The sequence below is a fragment of the Prosopis cineraria genome, unplaced genomic scaffold, assembly GCF_029017545.1.
Source record: "Prosopis cineraria cultivar Desert tree isolate PC_DT_omini unplaced genomic scaffold, ASM2901754v1 PC499, whole genome shotgun sequence".
NCBI lineage: Eukaryota > Viridiplantae > Streptophyta > Magnoliopsida > Fabales > Fabaceae > Prosopis > Prosopis cineraria.
The window spans coordinates 1-7,205 of record NW_026555824.1 but is presented as its reverse complement, the minus strand read 5'-3'; the positions used below and the strand labels follow the sequence as shown (position 1 = coordinate 7,205).

The window sequence follows — 7,205 nt, the reverse complement described above, 5'->3', positions numbered from 1 at the left end:
GTCATAGAAATATCTGGATAATAATATTATTAAATTTTAAATTATATAATTTATTAAGTTTAAAATTAATACAACACAAGTATATAAATCACAATAATTTAAAGTCAATTATTGAATTATATTAATTACAACTACACATTATGATAGCAATTACAAGTGATCTTAAGGCTATAAGAACAACAACAATAGACAAGTCAAGTACAACATCGAATCATTATTCTTCTACTTTAGTTGAGATATGCTAAATTAATTACTCTTTCAAAAATAAAATAAGAAATATAATATAAATAAAATTTATTAAATAGATAGATATAAAAATAAATTATATTAATATAATTAATATACTATAAAGAAAGATATTGTCATGTTTACTCTATATTATTAAAATTATCAATCTAAAAAATTTTAGCTTTATATAAGAATTGCAAATATTGAAATTATAAATTGATATAATCAATATAAGTATAAATTATATTAATATATTTAATGTATATTTTTAAAATAAAAAATAATACGTATAATATTTGAGATGGGATGGGACATCCCGATGGTAATTCAGCGTCTCGTCTTGTTCTGGACCCCTTTCCTGTCTTGTCACACAAAGTCCTATCCTGATTATTTTTGGGTCAGGACAAGACTTGCCCCGATATGATAGGGACGATACCAAGCTAATCGAAATGAGTACAAGATGAACACCCCTACTTATTATAAGACATGTTTAATCAGTCCACGTATATTTAAAAAAATTGGTATTATAAAATAGTGATACATGCCTTTATTTTTATCGTTGACTTTAAATAATAATACAATTATATTAAATACATTTACGCTAATCAAGAAGGGATGAATTTAAAAAAAATAATTTAATCACTACAAGTTGTCTTATATTTTAAATTAAATATTACTTCTATAAAATATCTTATGAATAAGATGAGAGGAGGTATGTTTTAGCAATTTTAAAACCTAGCTTTTATTAAATGAATCATTATTTCGTGGGGAGGCATAAGGCAAAGTGGAAGCGTGGATGAGGCCGATGTTGTAAGTTACAACAAGGCCCAATAGTTGGGTGGGTATGTTTTTAGTAAAAAATTTGTCACCATTTGAAGGGTAGTTAGCTTTACCTCTCCCTGCCACCACCCCTCTTTTTCTCTTTACTTCTTTCACTTCCTTCCTTGCTTCCTTGATCTCCTCGCTTCCATATTTTCCTCCACTTTGCCTTCGCCACCGCCATAACCATGGTTTGCCCTCCCTCCCTCTCTCAGATTGAGACACGTTCTATTCTCTGGTGCCTGTCTCTGATATTGATGTCTCTTTCTGTGTGTGGTTGTGTGTGACAGCAGATATCGATGCCAGTTCTGATGCTGAGGTCCATGTTGACTATGCTGAGAGCACTTGTGCGTGAACCCGCCGCCACAGTGACCACCATCCTCTTCTACACCAATCTCCTTCCTCGCCATCTTTACTTAGAGCGATCTCTCCGCCCAGACCTTCTTCACCCTCACAACTATTTCTTCCATCTTCTTATCAACTTCCTCACCTGTCTCTGGTACCTACTCCATCTCTACATATCCCTCTTCATCCCTATGAGTCTCTATTTACTTTGACAATCTATTTGATGTTTTTCACTGATGACTTTCTCTTTTGTTTTCTTCAGATCAGAGCTACGAATGAGATCAGTTCATGAACTCATGAAACTCAGCGTTGAGCCTCACACATGTTTATCGTACGTTACTTGTATCACAAGAATAATGGGAGCTTCACTGATTATAATAAGCAAGCTGAAAGCTTCCTCCTCCTTCATATATATATTCATTATTATTCGTTCTTATTATATATGCAGCGCATGTGTGGAAGATAGGATATTGAAGTTGTAAATTTGTCAGTGTAGGAACTGAATCTAGCTAGCTGGATGGTTGTTAATTGAAGAGAAGGTCCGATCAAATTTCAGGGAATTATCATATCATCAATATTATGCATTGAGCTAGATTGAGAGCCAAAATTATTTGAGGATTTATCACGTAATTTATGTATGCACAAGTGTAATTTGAACATGACTTAAATTCCAAGATACTACTTTCTTTTTTTCCATTATTATGCTTTGAAGTACTACTTTAATCTTTAATAGATAACTTTCCAATTTTATCATTCTTTTAAATTTATAATCATAATAAATTATTGTTAACCAATAATCACCATAAAAAGTTTCCAAACATCCTTTATATTAAGGACGACTGGAGGGAGTGTCTCAACGCAATTTTTTAAGAATTACATTTCACATCAAGCATGGATTCAGAAAAATAATAAAAAATCAGCGGTAACGACAATAATGCTGACGTCACTGAAGAGTATGATCAGAGTAAATACCAGGGCACGTTTCGCCCTCATCAAGTGCTCATCGTCCCAGAATTAATCAGGACAGTTGAGATTAAACTATATTTTTTTAAAAATAAAAATTTATCAAATTTTAAATAAGTATATTTATTTTCAATCATTTATATTTAATTAAATATGTCAAAATTTAATATTAATTTTTTTATAATTTTTATAAATTGACCATACAAATTTATTTTATACTATTCAGATCAAAATTTTTAACTTGTCATATTTTCAGATTTAAAACAGTTCAAAATAAATCTATATGGTTAATTTATAAGAATTATAAAAAAAATACTATTTAACTTAGACTGACATAATTAATAAATTTATTAAATTTTATAATTTTTTATTTTTAAAAATAAAAAAGTAGTTAAATAGAAATCATTCAAATTTATTCAAATTACTTTAGGGGTGATCTGAAGACAACGGGACGTGCTCCCGAGCAACTGCAGGTGTGTAGGTAAAGAATATTGAATCAACAAGACGTTGGTGGGTCGTGGGCGTAAAATTAGTTGGGGAGACGAGTTCAGTAACCGTAGGTCAAAGGTCTCTATGATTCAATGCCACGTGCTTATATTTTATACTTAAAAAATATAAACTAAATTTTTAAAAATTTAAGAACATGATCAATTTATATTGACATATAAAAAATTTATTATTAATATATAAAAAATTTATTATTAAAAATTTTAAAATTTACAACAGATTTATTGTTTATATACAATGATATATCATTAATAAATATAACAAACTAATCATAATATAAAATATAATAAATGTTGGATTATTTGTTTAGTTTGATCCTGTAATATGAATTATTTTTACAAAAGCCTCTTTTATATTATTATGGCCACGTGCGATTATTTTTCTTAAATTTGTGAAGAGTCTGCTTGCAGAATTGAGTTTTTCCCCATGCTTCACCCTTGGCCAATTTTTTTATTTTTAATACGACCCTTGGCCATTTGTGTCAGACCTAGGCACTCATTCGTGTTAAATATGTATTACCAGATCTATCTCCTCATTTTTTAATAAATATTCTTTCTAATTAATCCAGTCCCTTTAAGTTCTCTAGTTAAATCTAATAAGATAATCTAGACTAACATGTATTATCATTTAAATGGTTCAATATTGCATAATATAGTCTAAAACATAAAATTAAATCATACTATTGACGAATTGTTATGGGAAGATGTTATAAAAGACACATACACACCCAATCCTCGTAGTTGTTGGAGCTTAGCTGCATTGTGCCTGCGCAAGTTCAATTGTATGCTTAACATTTTTTCGGTCATGAATCTGTCATTTTCTTAGAATAAGGGTCACACTACTATGAAATTATAGGAGCGCATTTCTAAAATTAGAAGGGGAGCATATCAAATCAATAAAGTATATGAAACTTTAAAATTCATTAATTTTATTTAAAATTTAATAAAATTTTAATTTTATTTTTATTTAATATATATACTTTAATAACGTAGTTTTTTTTATTGATACTTAATAGAAGGTAATGACAAAAGTTATAATAAAAATAACTCATGTGGCTTATTCTTATAAATAAAATAAAAAATATTCTCTATCTACTATTTTATTAAAAAAATATAAGATATGTTTTTAAAAATTAAATGCTAAATATGACATTTTGTAGGATTTTAATTTAATGTTTTGGCAAACAAAAAAGGTGTAATTTATGTGCTTTTTGAAAAGTGTCCATCACTATATATTATTTTAAAATAAAAGATTCTATTAAATAAGAATAAATATAAAAAAAAATTATATTAATTTAAAAATAAATAATTATTTTTATTGAAAGATGAGATTGAATTAAAAATATTTATATTTTTTAATATAAAATTATATATATTATATATATATATATCTCATATTTTGGTTCGCTGGGAGATGCTGAGCATTAGTGCTCTTGCAATCAGGGTCTGCTTGTGAGCAGTTAACTTTGATCATTTCCCTTTGCTCCCTCAGTCAGTCCTTATATATAAAATATTGTAATTAAATTTTACATATCAATAAAAGTTTATTATTTTGTTAAACTCATATAAAAATATAATAATTTTATTTTTTTTTTTATTTTTAATAATATCATAATTAATATCATGATAGTTGTAAGAAAAATATGCATAATAATTTATTTTATTTTTCAAGACATTACCTAATCACTCAAAAAATTATTGCCACCCCTTACATGCAGAAACAAAATAAGTTTATAAAAAATACTTTATATATAGGGATGGAGGAAGTACACCTTTGAGGCAAAATACATATTCATCTCTATATATAAGAAGTCTTTTAGAATTTTTTATTTTAAATATAAAAAGATTGTTAACATTTTTTTAATGAATGAACCATTATACTTTTATTAAATTAAAAAATACTCTTATTATTTATTTAAAAAAATATTTATTATTTATTTATAATAATTAAAAGTAAAATTAAAATGTTGTTATGTTTTTAATTAGATGAATAAATTTTATTGATTTACGTGATTTAATTAAAAGTACGTTACATATAGAGACAAATGGGATATATACTTTCTCTCTTTTTTTTCCTGTTGCTTTTTCATTCCCTAGGCACATATATTTTACTGTTTGACATTGACTCGTTTACACTTTACATTCCCTCTACTGCATTGCTTTTATAAGTTGGCTTCAGTCTTTTTTTTCGGCCAGAAGTTGGCTTCAGTCTGCTACTATTTTCATTTAGTATACAAGTTAATGATTTTATTTGTTTTAATCCGCATCTTAAACTAGCATATGAGAAAACTGTAATAAGAGTCGACCTTCGGAACTCATTTTGTTTGATTAGAAGTTAGCCCGAAAATTCAAGATCCTCTCTCATGCCTCGCATGCACTATGTTTTCACCTATATATATATATATATATATTATTCTCTAATTAAATTAAATTGAAGCAATAGGGGACTTACCTAGAATTTATGTAAACATTCCACAAAGTATATGAATGTATATTCCTCAATGATAAATGATGCTAATTTGAATAGGTGATTAGACTAGAGAGGCACAAGTGAAATAGGCACCACTACAGAAAATGGCTGCGGGAATGTTCATATAGAAGCGTTCTTGCTTAAAAACGTTCTTTAAATATGATATGAAACATACCGAAACGTTTTTTTATGGAAAACGCTCTGATATGATGCGTCATACGGGAGCATTAAGTCTCATAAACTTTCCTGTAGGTGCTGCAATTTTTTTTTTTTAAATAAACTGAACTACGGGAGTTTTTGAGCCTAAAAAATGCTCTCATAAGGTGAAGACTTAACGGGAACTTTTTTAGGCCAAAAAGCTCCTGCAGGGCTATAGTATTATTTTATTATTTTTTGGCCATTTAAAAGTTTTGCATTAAGTCATTTGTTTTCCTATTATGCTGTTCATCAAATTGATCAAGCTCCCAACCCCGTTGTTGTCGAAAGTTTGTCTAAGGTCGCCGTAGTTAGCTCCTTGTTGATCGAGATCGTTACCGTCGCATACTATATCTGAAGTGTGGTTCTCACATTCAAAGTTGTCATCGTCCTCGCAGCCTTTAGATCCGTTCCAACTCAACGGTGACTCGAGTTTCAATCCATTTAAGCTTGCCTTCATCATCACATCTTGTCCGTTGAAATTACCTCCAACATCTTCTCAAAAAGCTCCAATAGGGTCCTATATGGGAACATTCCTTGAAAGAAAAGCTCCCGTAAACATCCTATGAGAGTGTTCATGAGCATGAAAGCTCTCTTATTGATAAGCCCACGAGAGCCTTTATAAATTTTAAAAAAACTCTCATTGGATACTGGAATGGAAAATGCTCTCGCAGGGAAGACTTATGACAGGAGAGCACCTACTTTGGAATGTTCAAAAAAAAAAAACACTCTGAAAAGCATAAAAAAACGCTTTACAAGTGTTCTTTGTTGTCAGGTAAAAAAAAAAAAAAGGCGATCTTTGTTGCAGTGAGGGGAAAAGTGGGCGTAATTAAGGTGATTGAATTTGAAATTTGAATCAATGTATGGCAATGTGCATGAACGTGACGTGTCATAATTGAACCTAAAAATTAAGTAAATGATCAAAGTTGGGGATACTTTTTGAATTTAGTTGTCCCAGCAGGCCCCACGTACTTTTTAAGTCAAAGCTCACAAAAATTCAACCTTGTCGGTGATTGCAGCCACGCACCCCCTTGTCCACTTGTCGCAACTTATAAGCCACATATATGCACTTTATAGACAACAAATAAATACAAAAAAATTCACCATGAAAAAAGTTACAAATTGTTCGGACTCCTTCGTTATCACCCAATTACCTAAATAAATACACATGTGCATCTAAATATGAGATATATTATTCACTATATATATAATAATAAGCAAGGACGAACCTATGTGTAAGGTAGGGGTTCATTACCCCACAAGGCTAGGAAGAATTACGAGGCAGTGATCCTAAATATTTCATTTGCCCCTCATTAAACATTTTAGTTGCCCCTACCCTAAAAAAAGATAAGAAAATTCATGTGCCTCCATAAAAATTTCACTCGTTTCCTAAAAGTTTGTTTAACCAAAATTTTATTTATGTGTTTTAACCTTAAATAACAAGAGTTTTAGAGAGAAGGGTGCAACAATTAGAAATAATTTTATTTGAGTTGTTAAATTAAAATTTTTATCAAAAAAATTATTTTATTCTACAACAAGTTAAGGTTTTTTGGCACTAAAAAATTTGATTATAGGCCAAATTTTTATCAATTATTAAACCCCTTTTGTTGGTCAAAAGAGTTAAGTTTTATTAATTAAAATAAAAGCAAAATTCTAATAGATATAATTTCTTTGTTGTT

At 29.0% G+C, this 7,205-nt stretch overlaps 1 long non-coding RNA gene across 4 annotated transcripts; it reads left to right on the top strand.

The window, feature by feature from the left end:
* Positions 1-1,126: 1,126 nt before the first annotated feature.
* LOC129297331 (uncharacterized) lies at positions 1,127-2,053 on the top strand. Of its 4 annotated transcripts, none has more exons than XR_008590184.1 (4): positions 1,127-1,238; positions 1,341-1,546; positions 1,655-1,723; positions 1,884-2,053. It is a non-coding gene; the product is annotated as an uncharacterized LOC129297331 (long non-coding RNA). The 4 variants fall into 4 exon arrangements; XR_008590186.1 differs by having other exon boundaries at positions 1,841-2,053; XR_008590183.1 differs by lacking the exon at positions 1,884-2,053 and having other exon boundaries at positions 1,655-1,794.
* The last annotated feature ends 5,152 nt before the right edge of the window (positions 2,054-7,205 follow it).